The sequence below is a fragment of the Tursiops truncatus genome, chromosome 7 (assembly GCF_011762595.2).
Source record: "Tursiops truncatus isolate mTurTru1 chromosome 7, mTurTru1.mat.Y, whole genome shotgun sequence".
In the NCBI taxonomy this organism is placed as follows: Eukaryota; Metazoa; Chordata; class Mammalia; order Artiodactyla; family Delphinidae; genus Tursiops; species Tursiops truncatus.
This window is the reverse complement of record NC_047040.1, coordinates 40,272,712-40,284,733: the sequence shown is the minus strand read 5'-3', so window position 1 is coordinate 40,284,733 and position 12,022 is coordinate 40,272,712. Positions and strand designations below refer to the sequence as shown.

Here is a 12,022-nt window from a genome sequence, read left to right as displayed (position 1 = left end):
CATATCCAATCATTTCCATTTCCATTAGTGTTCTGCAGACTTCTGGTAAGGGTCCCTCTCTAGAATTTGAAGTAGGACTATATTCTCCAGTGCCAGATTGGTTTAAATTGACTTTCAGGTCTGACATTTTGTAAGCAATGTGAACTTGCAAAACTTACTAAATTTCTTTGTAAAGTAACGTAATGGTAAGTACCCATCTCATAGGATTGTTGTGAGTATCCAAGAATTAAAGTGAAACGTTTAGACCTATGCCTCCAACAGTAAACTACCCCCAGATTTTGGATTCACTGTGTAAACTCCACTCTTCTCACTGGAAACATTTCCCTGAGCAATCACATCCACTCATTTGGCTGAAATTGGTATCTGTTGGTCAATGATCAGACAACTGTTAACCATTTAGTTCTATTGACCTAATTAGGGATTGTTACCGAATTGCTCTTTGAGAAAGAAATTTTTGTCCAGCTTTAAGAGAATTAGAATCCTGATTCCCTCCAGTGTAGTCAATGCATTCTACTCTCTGATATTTTGTTTCATTTTATGTGTTAGGTGGAGACACTAATTCTGATCTAACAACAACCAAACACTTCATCTTTTTCTATCATTATCTCTAAGAACATAGCCCTGGCTGCATAACCATTTCCTTTTTACCCTCATCTACCATGCCCTCAAGATCTTGTTTTTTCTTTCATAGCTCTCTACTTTGTTTAAGATCTAAATCTCTCTGAGAAGGAAAATTCTCACTTTCTCTAATGACTATTTCTGATATTTAACACTGAAGTATTTTTTTTTCCCAAGAAGCTTTAGTTCCTCTTTGATTTTCTGAATAAATATAATCCCCAGAGACAGACTATTCAAGACATAGGATTATATAATGTCCTTCTCTGCCTGTAATTTAGGAATTTAATTATTTTGTTCCTGTAACAAAATTCATGAAAATGGAATACACTTTAAAGAATAATATAAGCCTTTATTTCTTTTTAAAAATTAACCACCTTTCTGTATATGAAGCTCTGACATGAAAACTCATAATCATGGCTTCTAAAGTTAACAAATCCAGAGCCAACTTTTCACCATATGGTTAAGGCTATCCTAATCAACCTGCAAGAAATCTGAAACATTAATAGGAATGGAATTTTACTGCTAATCTAGTACAACTTACTTATATGTTGAACTAACATTTTAATGCCAGAATATCATTGTTCTTCCATAGATCATGTGTAACTCGGCTGTTTTTGAACTTTAGAGATGTAGCTTGCAAAGCTGGCTGAGCATCACAGTGAAAACAGGAAATAGTGTTATTAAAATACCTTCCATTTCAATAGTGTAGTTTCACTGGATCCAAAAGTTTCTCTTAAGGTTATCCCATCCCTGTTTCTCTCTCATCTGAAATTTTAGGAAAAAGCACATGGTTTGAAGTCTTCTGTTGCAGCCTACACAGTGAGGCTCCTGAGACTGTGTTTACCAAGGTTTCCATGGCATGTATTTACCTGTTCCCCCAAGCCTGTTATTTGCTAATTTCTCTGTAGCCAGTGATTGCTAAAGCTAATATAAGGCATAATGACCTGCCAAAGTAAAAAATCCATAATGGCTGTATTTACTCAAGTTTAAGGCCTAAAATCACTGATGGCCTTTAAATGGGTAGCATCAGTTTAAAGACAAACACAGAGGTGTGAGACCGCTAACATTCTTGGCACATCCTCTGTCTCATATTAAGTTATTTTTAGTTCCTAGGGCACAGCAAGAACCTGACTCTATAGCTGTGCTTGGCCAATATTTTCTCATCCTCAGGGCTCACCACTTCCTCCTGGATATTTTTCTTGACCCTCCTCTCTAAATTAGTTGCCTGTGTTTATGTGTATTATATTTATCCTAGCAGGCCACTTAACATATTTTTATGGTTTGTTGGTTTGTCTTTGTCTCTTTCATCTTATTAAAATTATATAAGTTTTTGAAAGCGAGACAAAGGAGATCCATGTGGACAATCAGATGTAGTGAATGAGTCCTGACCGACAATGGGGATTAGGTAAGCAAAATGCTCTGCCAGATGAGAACATTGTTCTGCTCATCTCTGTATTCCTGTTACATGGCAGAATTCCTGACTTATAGTAGAAATGCACTGAATAATTTTAAATGACTAGAGTACAGAACAATGCCCTATAAGCATCCTCTTCCATTTCACTTTGAAACTGTTAAGTATGCTGCCTAAGAGTTTTCTGCTTTATCTCCAACACCTAAAAAATGCCTTGTACAAAACGAAAATGCAGTATTTGTAATTAATCAATTAATTAATCTTGCCAATTTTACTCATTCTTATATATGGAATATTTGCTTCTTTCATCTAACTAAAATCCTCCCCCCACTCTCTTGCTTCTCACTTGACTAATTCTGTTGCAGCTGTCAGATTTGTTGTTACCCAGCATATTCATTATATTAAACAGAGTAAAATAAATGGATGCATGGAGTCACTGCAAGAATGCATGAAACCCTATTCTAATACACAAAATTGATAACTATCCCTAGTGAGATTCAGCCATAACACTTAATTAGAAAAACAGAACCCCTGACTTTTTCTCAACTTTTTCTTTAAGAAGCTAATAAACATAAGAGCCTTACACAGTATAGGCAGTTGATTGTTTTCAATAAATCTCTTCCTGTTATTAATGATTTCATCATCTCCAAAAAATGGAGGAATAGATTGGTGTTTCTAGTAAGGCAAGAATGGTTACTTCTACCCTATATCCCATTCCCTACAATTAAGCAAGCACACAGATTTAGGAAAGGCATATGTGGTTTGTTGATGGACATAAAACTAGCCGTATGGTGAAACTAACTCTAAAAATCAATTGATGGTATGTTTTAAGTAGATTACTTTCACATTGTACTACACATGCTACTTAAGATGAAAGAATTTTAAATTAACATCTAAAATAAATTGGATGTATAACAACCTAAAAAAATCACTCAATACGAAAAACATTATTAAATGAGAAAGTCTTAATCCCCACAAAACACACTTATAGAGTTGAAAAGATAAAAGATGTCATCAAAATTTTGGTTGTGTTACTTTTATTATTTTATATAGATTTTATTCTAATATTAAAAGGACATTTCAAAATGAAAATATTCTTAAATCTTTTTCTCAAAAGTTAAACATGAAAATTCTGTTTAACAATGTTAGAAGACTTGTAAAAAAACTGAGAATATCTCAGATTTCATGATAGTAAAGCAAAGTGTAATTTTTCAAGTCACAGTAATTATGCTGGCTATCACCCCATTACTGATATAATGTGAAGCTAATAAGCCAAGTAATTAGTATGCTCTAGGTTAGAATTTTCACCTCAGTGACTGGAGGATAAATGAAGACAAAGCGATGTAATATTAAATATACAAGCAACAGAGCAGTAACATAGTGAAAATCTGAAAGCTAAGTTAAGAAATAGTATATTTTTGTTTGTTCACTGAAGAAAATATAAGCAACTGATTTAGTTTTTATGCTTAGTGAAAGTTAAGAAATCAATTGTGTTGCTAATGGATGTTATTAAATACATAAATGCTTAAATGGAATACATGTATATATGTATACATCATGCACTAGATAAATATGTTCATCTTACTTAGCTACTGTAGGGTCTTAACTGTAATTAAAGTAAATTTTTTTGCTGTCTTGAAGAAGAAAAACAGATAAAACTTAAACTTGCATCTTAGAGCTGGTGCCCTCATAAGAAGAGAAGAAAGTCAAATGTAACCAGATGTTGGGAGGAGTTTTCCTATTGTCTAGTAATTGGGTCTAACTGCAATCTGAGGCCAAAAAACACATTACTCCCCAATTCTATGTTCAGTGTAATACTAGAGATGAGAAACAACCTCCACTCTGTAAAACTTCTTAAGAGATATATAACTGGTACTGAATTCACTAGTCCCTACTCCTCCCCCATCCCAGAGAGAAGCTTATTTCTTTTAGGGGAGAACTGTGCTCCAAAAAGAAGATATTCCCTTCCCTCAAGAGTGGAGGGGTCCTTGCCATCTTCCTCAGGTCAAGTTTTGAAGGTAGAAGGACACTTATTAGGGAGCACCCTTGAGACCAACACCTGTGGAAGTGAGGGCAAAGAATTAAGAATGGGAAGAGGAAGGAATGAGTTGAGTTGTGGTATAATAATGCAGTTACCAGTTACGATACTCAGTCAACTCTATAGAGAGCTCTGGAGTTGATGGCTCTTCACAGTTTACCTGAATTAAGTTGAAGGGCTAGGCTTTCATACCCTCATATTGTGAGGTTACTGAATGTAGGCTGCACCTAAAGGAGGCATTTAACCTGAAAATTCCTGAGAAGACTGAGAACTGGGGGTCATTTTCTATTAGTACTCTCAGCAGCTGCAGGAATAGCCCTTCATTCTTGAGGGTAATCTGGGGAGTATAACAGCATTCATTCTGCTAAACTTCTAAATTTTGGCAAGAGATACAATTGAGAACTTCCACATAGAAGAGGGGGAGAATTACCACTACTGATCCCAGTACTGCTCAAGGTCCAAGTGATAAAAATGATGGGTCCTAGAGTTCAAGAACTTACTGAAGAGAGGAGATGAGATCAGGACTTCCATGTTGTTCAAACAACATTAGTATGGTTGTGTGGAGTTGTACAAAGCTGTTGTGAGGGTTGTCAGCTGAAAGTGGTTGCCAGATATCACCAATTTCTAGGGGGTTTGCACAAGAATGAGCCATTTTGTGTCCACATTTAGCCGTAGACATGGGTCAACCACGGAGGAGATTGTAACCTTACTTAATTAAATGGGTAGACATGACTTTCTCTTATTCTTTTCCCTGTCCCATGACCAGAAAGGAAGGCTAAAAAAGAAGGAGAGAGGGAAGAGTGAAGAAAACATCATACTTAACTCACTACTCCGAACTACTAGAGCCACAGACAAATCTAGATTAACCTAAAAGAGAGGATGTATGCACAATCCAGAAGTATTGAAGGTATAAGGTCCTTGAGGTCACAGTTGACTTTTGAGGGACTGAAGCTAATGGATAAAAGCCTCTATATTTTGCCCTTCAGAGAATAACATTCTGAGATGTACTATAAAACTCCTCATAATCACCTAAAGGAAATCAGCACCAGTTGCCTTTAGTGTAACCAACTTAATAAAACTTTCTTGTATTTTCCTTCTTTTCTTTCTTGTTTCATTCTCCTCCTCTCCTTTAATTCTGTGTCCAGCTATCATATTTATAAGCCTTGTCTCAGGCTGTGCTTTCTAAGGGGAACCCAAGCGAATATACACAGAAGTGCACTTCTCTTTATTACCATGTTTAATAGAAATCATTTTATTCCTAGCTTTACAGAAACCAAACACTCTACTAACAATACAAATTATAGAAGTAACATATGACAGTCAAAAGATAGTTTTGTCTTCAGTGCTTTTAGCACTTTTATTGAGGAAATCGGGATATTTCCTTTCAAGGGTCTTTGTATTGGAAGTATAATTTCGTTCCTCCCTGAATTTGATCAAGGAGACCTGATTGTATATGTTTTCTCCCCATATCATAGATTTTTGTAAGCTTTATATTACGGTTTTAGAAATTTGATAGTCTTAGAAATATTTCTACTTATATTCTCAAGCATCAGAAAACTATAAAGATAATGTATTGTAACCTTGGGTTGGACTTGTATTTAAATAACCACAGAAACTATTCTAGGCTCTCTTTTTTGAGAAACTACAGTTGTAGGACTATCAAAGTCACTCTGAAATATTCATGTTATAACATATATAATATCAGACCTTCCAATAACACACACTTTTCCTTGCACTTTATGGTTTCTGTAATTTTTTTTTCTCTCAGTAAAATGAATACACCTTGGACATTTATATAAATCATCAGTAGAGAAATGTTTGTACCTGTCAAGGTGAACAAATGTTCTACACCCCTTTCATTGCCATGAATCTACCAACTGACTGCTTATTCATTCATTGTGTTTACATGTTTGATTTATAAAGGAACAAAACTACATGAATGGATACATTAACTATTACATCATTGTTTATAGTGAATAAATGAGTAGCATTGGTAGGTTTGAGGGAATTTTCAATTAGAATAAATGCTGAGGATTTTAACTTTAAATTAAAAGAAATTTGACCTAAAATAAATATATATTGAAACATGATTTGTAAAAAGTCAAGATAAACATTTGAAGCATATCTTCTGGAAACTGAAAGTGAGGGAGACGCCTTATATAAAACAGCTGCCAAACATGACACAGGAGAGGGGCGGAAGTCATGTATAACCACTACGCTTACTCAAAACTCTTTCGAAAATACGGATGCTATGGTGTGATTTATATGTTAACATAGTATGTTATGATTCATTTGGAATCCATTATTTGTTATAGTCAAAAAATCCTTTTGCTTTTTTATAAGAAATTTCCTTTATCAGAAATAACGGTTGCATTTGGTTAGTGGTTACTATATAATACTGCCTTTTTCAAAGAATATACCTTAATAACAAGAGTAAAAGTTTGGCTATTCTCTTCTTCCTCTCCACATTACCCTAGTACTGACTAATCTTCTCTTTTTCCTTCATCTCGATCTTAGTTGTATATGAGAGCTAAAAAAGCAATGCTATTGTAAACTCTAGTTTCTTGATAATTCTTCTGATAGAATTTAATGGGAGAAGTAGATGAAAGGCTTGAGACCTAAGATGTTTGATAGTACTTATCAAAAGCAGACCCATTTCAGAGTTTTCCATTTAAATTTCTCAACCAGCTCTACAAGGAAAAAGTTAAGGCTACTCCTTAATATTCAGCTCAACTGTTTTGGCCATGAGTGAAGAAAAGATCATTTTACCAAATGGCATTTCAAAATGGAGAACCTCCTACCCACATTTCAGAAATTGGTTCCAGCTGCTGAGATTGTCAGGAACAGAAACAACGTCAAAGGAGACACCAGTACAAAATCCAAGCAATTAACAATTTGGTCTAAAAAAATGTGAGCCAAAAATGAAGCCACTTCCTAAAGAAAAGGCCTCTTCATTATGAAGCACAAAGAAACAAGTAGTTGAAATATAGACTAGTAGGTAGTATTTCGGGAACAGCCTTTTGACTGTTCTGTAAGCGTTTACGTGAGAAGAGGTATGTGATAAGCCATTCATGTCAGGCCAGTAGGTAGGAAAAAAACAAATAATCAGAAATAAATCTTTAAAGGTCTCTAACTTCAGAGCTAGTTGCCTGCTTCCCTCTCTATTGCTCATTTATTGTTCCAACAACCTTTTATTGAATGCCTGCTCCATGCCAGACACTATTTTACTTATGAAATTCTTAGAACAAATCTATGAACTAAAACACATTATTTAACTTTTATGAAGGAAGGAACTGAGGTTTGAAAATATTATGAATATTGTACAAAATCTACAGTTGGTAAATATCAAAGTCAGGATTCTATCCTTGGTCTTTTTGTTGCAGGAGTCCAGTGTGCTACTGCAACATACCTAAGGCACTCCAGGCCAATCAACAACAAGCCTTTAAATCTGTATCTGTGAAATGTTTCCATCCAGAACCACTAACAGTTCAGTTCACATCATCTGCCACTAGATTATTTTAACATATCTCCTTCCTTCCAATTTCTCCCCACTCCAATTCAATATCTAAATTGCTGCCAAAATTATCTTTATAAAATGCAAATCTGTCCCTGTCTCTCCCTCATATAACACCTCCAAATTATGACTTAGATCATGACTCCTAATTTTCACAGTTAGGCTACAGAGTAATATGGAGCATCCTTTATAATCACTTGTGCACATTTACCTTCCCTCCAGACTCAGAGAATAAATTGAAGAACTTTGAATCCAATATTGACTTTCAGGCTGATGTGCCATTATTTAGTCTAGGACAAACAACTCAGTGTATACTTATGTGCAGGCTGTGTTCTAATGATAATTTGTGCCTGCAGTCCTGTACTGATGAGAAAAGTGAGGAAACGTCTACCAGAGGGAACTAAGAGGAGAACGGTGGTGCCATGAAATCAGTGGACTTGCCATCCTATAACTTCTCTATTTGCCTGCAAAGTCTTTGCCCACACACTAAATCAAGCATTGCCTCCTCTTTGAAATCGATTCTTCTTTAAGGCACAGTTAAGCAGTTTTCTATGGTTTTACATGACAATCCTTATAGCTCTCTACCTAGCTCTGATTACATTGGATTAGGCAAACGTTTATGTGTCTGTCTCTTCAATTTCAGAAGTCCTTAAGGGTAGGGACCATGCTTTTCTCAATTTTGTATTCTCAGTGCATAATACAGTGTCTGACTTTTTATAGGTAGTCACCATATATGTAATTAATTAGATTCTAATGATCAACCAAATGCTCTTATGATATTCCTAAAGTTTTCAATCTTGCATGATTTTTTTCTTGAGATAACTTAAGTTAATATTTCATATGAGAAAAGGACCACTTCCAAACAAAACAAATATTTATAACTTGAATTTAACATGTCTTAAAACACTAGGGGTTTTTCTATAGTAGTGATGTGTAGAAATTTTAAAAAACCTTGGTGCAACATAATATAAAAACAAAATAAACCAACCAAAAATTGCTTAGTATATTAATAATAAGTTCACAATATAACTGTATAAAATTATTATTTATTTGTATCATTGATGAAGAAGAAAAGCATTTTTCTTGAATTGTTACACATTAGCAGTAACATAATATTGCAAATTATATTCTAAAGTTATATTTTCAACTATGATTTTGGATAAAAATATTATTCATTATTTACTTAAAAATTTAGGCGGTCTATAAATTTCATCTTTTAGATCTCTTTCTTGAATCTCATGACTTCCTATAACTTTCCATAGCAGTTTCATGAAAAATAATATATAAGAAATAACACCTTTAGAGTTTGTATGTGAGAAAATATTTGCATTTGGCCCTACCATTTAACTGATACCTTAGTTCAGGATTGAATTAAAGACTGGAAATTATTTTCCCCAAGGACTTTCCAGTCATGGCACCAGTATCTTCTAGACTTTCAGGAAGCTCTAATAACTGATGCTGTTCCAGTTCTTGATACTTTGATGGAAACCTTTTTGTTTGAGTTTGGTTTAGGTTTTACCCTCTATAAACTTATCATTTACTACTGTTCCCATTGCTGTGACATTACAAAGTGATGTGTGTTTTGGTTTGTGCTCTCCCAGAATCAGAAAATAAGACAAGAATTTAAGTGCAAACACCTTGGATGGTTAACACAGGAAACACAAGACAGCGTTTTGGGTGAGGCAAGAGAAAGGAGGAAGTCAGTAAAGGGTTTATCATCAATCCAGTTACCACTGAGGGTAACTGGAGCTAATTTACTGGTGAGTTCTGGAGAAAATTATGGGAAATATCTCAGAGTTATCTTAACCAAGAAGTAAAATGCTGTGTATTTATCCATTAACTGCACATTAGTCATGGTTAAGGGCTGCTTCTGAAAGGTACTGACGCTTCCACCTTGCCCTGTGCACAGACAGATGTCAGGCTTCCATTGCCAGTGATAAAATCCCTCAGTGAGATAGCCACATGTGTTTGCAGTAAGCATTCTTTCATCTGACTCCCTAAAATTTATATCCTTTAGTAATTTTGGAATTTTCCCGATTTTTAAAATAAGGTAATTTTCCCATTTTCTGTTTTGTAACTTTACCATTTGAAGAGCAAGTTTTTTAGATTGTGGAAGTTCATTCTTTCACAGTTTATGCATTTTGCTGAATTAAAAAGTCTTTGTCCAACTTAATGTCACAAAATTTTTCCTAATGTTTATTCTAAAAATTTTGTAGTTGTATTTTTTCAATTTAAGTCTATAATCTATTTTTAGCTCATTTTAATGTTATATACAAAATTAATTATATATAAATTATATGTATAACATACATAATTTTTGTATTTGGTTATAATTGGTAGGGGCTGAGGGTTTTTTTTTTCTGTACATATACTCAGTTGTTCTATCATCCAGTTGAAAAGATTATATTTTATTTATTTAGTTCACTTGGTGTCTTTAAAGAAAATCAATTGACCATATATTGCAGATCTATTCCACTCTCTATTCCATTCTGTTTATCTATGTGTCTATCCATATGCCAAAACCATACTGATTTGATTGTTGTAGTTTTTCCAGTTTTATTGAGATATAATTGACCTAGAACATTGTATAATTTAAAGGTATACAATACATTGATTTGATATATGAATATATTGCAAAATGATTACCACAATAAGTTTAGATAACATTCATCAACTCACAGTTACAGTTTTTTCTTATAATGAGAACTTTTAAGCTCTACTCTTAGCAACTTTCAAATACACGATACAGTATTGTAAATTATAGTTGCCATGCAATACATCACATTCTCAGAAATTTTTAATCTTATAACTAGAAGTTTGTGCATTTTGATCACCTTCATCCAATTCTTCCACCTCCCACCCCTCACGTCTGTCAACCACCAATCTGTTCTCTGTTTTTATGAGTTTGGTTGTTTTAGAGTCCACATATAAGAGAGATCATACAGTATTTGTCTTTCTTTGTTAAACTTACCTCACTTAACATAATGACCTCATGGTCTATCCATGTTGTCACAAATGGTAGGATTTCTTCCTTATGATTGAATAATATTCCATTCTACATATATACAACATTTTCTTTAACCATCCATCATTGAACACTTAGGTTTAAGACTTAGGATGGGACACTTCTATTCTTGAAGCATATTTTCACTAGATGTAGAACTGTGGTTTGATAGATTTTTTTCATCACTTTAAAGATGTTGAATAGTACAGTTTGCTATTACTAAAGGAAAATCAGTGAGTCAGAGTGCATCCTAGAGTATTTGTTTTAGTTCTAGTTTGGCCTTCTCTGCAGATTAACAAGGGGTCTCTTTAGAGTTCAAATCCTATATTGAGCTACTATAATTTTTTTTCATTGATAGGGTGATATCCTTTTATCCTTTATTGGGGGATATGTCCATAAAAATGATTTATACTTATTCATAGATTCTCAAAGCATTCCACAATTAATGAGAAAAAATAAAATTATTCGGGGTCCATTTCTTTTCTATACTCATAGCCTCAGAATTTTCTGCGTGATGAAGAAATCTCTGTAAATTTCTTTCAGGTGAGCAGGAAATTTAATCCAGACAGACCTAAGGATAGATATATAGACATGACTGCTTGAAAAACGTCAGACCCCTTTTTCCTATGTTCTAGTCATCCTAATGGATTTCTTTTTGAAACATTTCTGCTGACTAGTGTGTCAGTAGCAGCTTTTTGGTAAACTAGTTTGTCTATGACATACCATGTCATACCACGTTATGTATATCTACGGTATATATGGTATGTCCATGATATGTATGGTATATACATGGCATGTATGACATGTTATGTCACAGAAAAACTAATTTATCAAAAAACTGAGGGAAAAATGTCATAAATAAAATTGTTAAAGCACAGAAATTGCTTACTAAAATTATATTGCCTTTAAAGCAAATGAGTTGTGATTTATATTTGTGAAATATAGCAAAATCATGTTTTACTTCATGATGATATACAATTTAAAATTATTGTTACTTCTGACTTCCTAATCCTTGGTTAAATAGTTATTTATGTCTCTGTGTTTTGAAAGTGTAAAGCTAAGTCAAAGCACAGACCTAAAAGTATGGTAAACAAAAAGGTAATGGAGAAGTAATGTAGAGATTTCTCTTAATAGCTGTTATATTTATTACATTTTTAAAAAATGAAAACAGGGAAGTAATTAGGCAGGAACATCAAGTGTGCATTTTTTTCCATAGCTTTTTCTGGAAAAAAAATTCACTTTAAAAGATAAATTTTATAAATAGTTTGCAGAAAAAAATAGGAAGACCATGAAACATTTAAATACTCAACTATTATTAATTAATGAATTTCAAAATAGAAGCAATAACTAAGTTATATTTTTTATTGGCCATATAGTCAAAAATTTAAAAGCTTGATAATGCTTAGTGCTTGTGAGAATTTGGAGACAGGCATCCTC

General features: G+C 33.7%; 1 pseudogene; it reads right to left on the bottom strand.

The window, feature by feature from the left end:
• LOC101323881 (3-ketoacyl-CoA thiolase, mitochondrial pseudogene) overlaps positions 1-12,022 on the bottom strand; it is a 173,605-nt pseudogene that overhangs the window by 116,385 nt on the left and 45,198 nt on the right.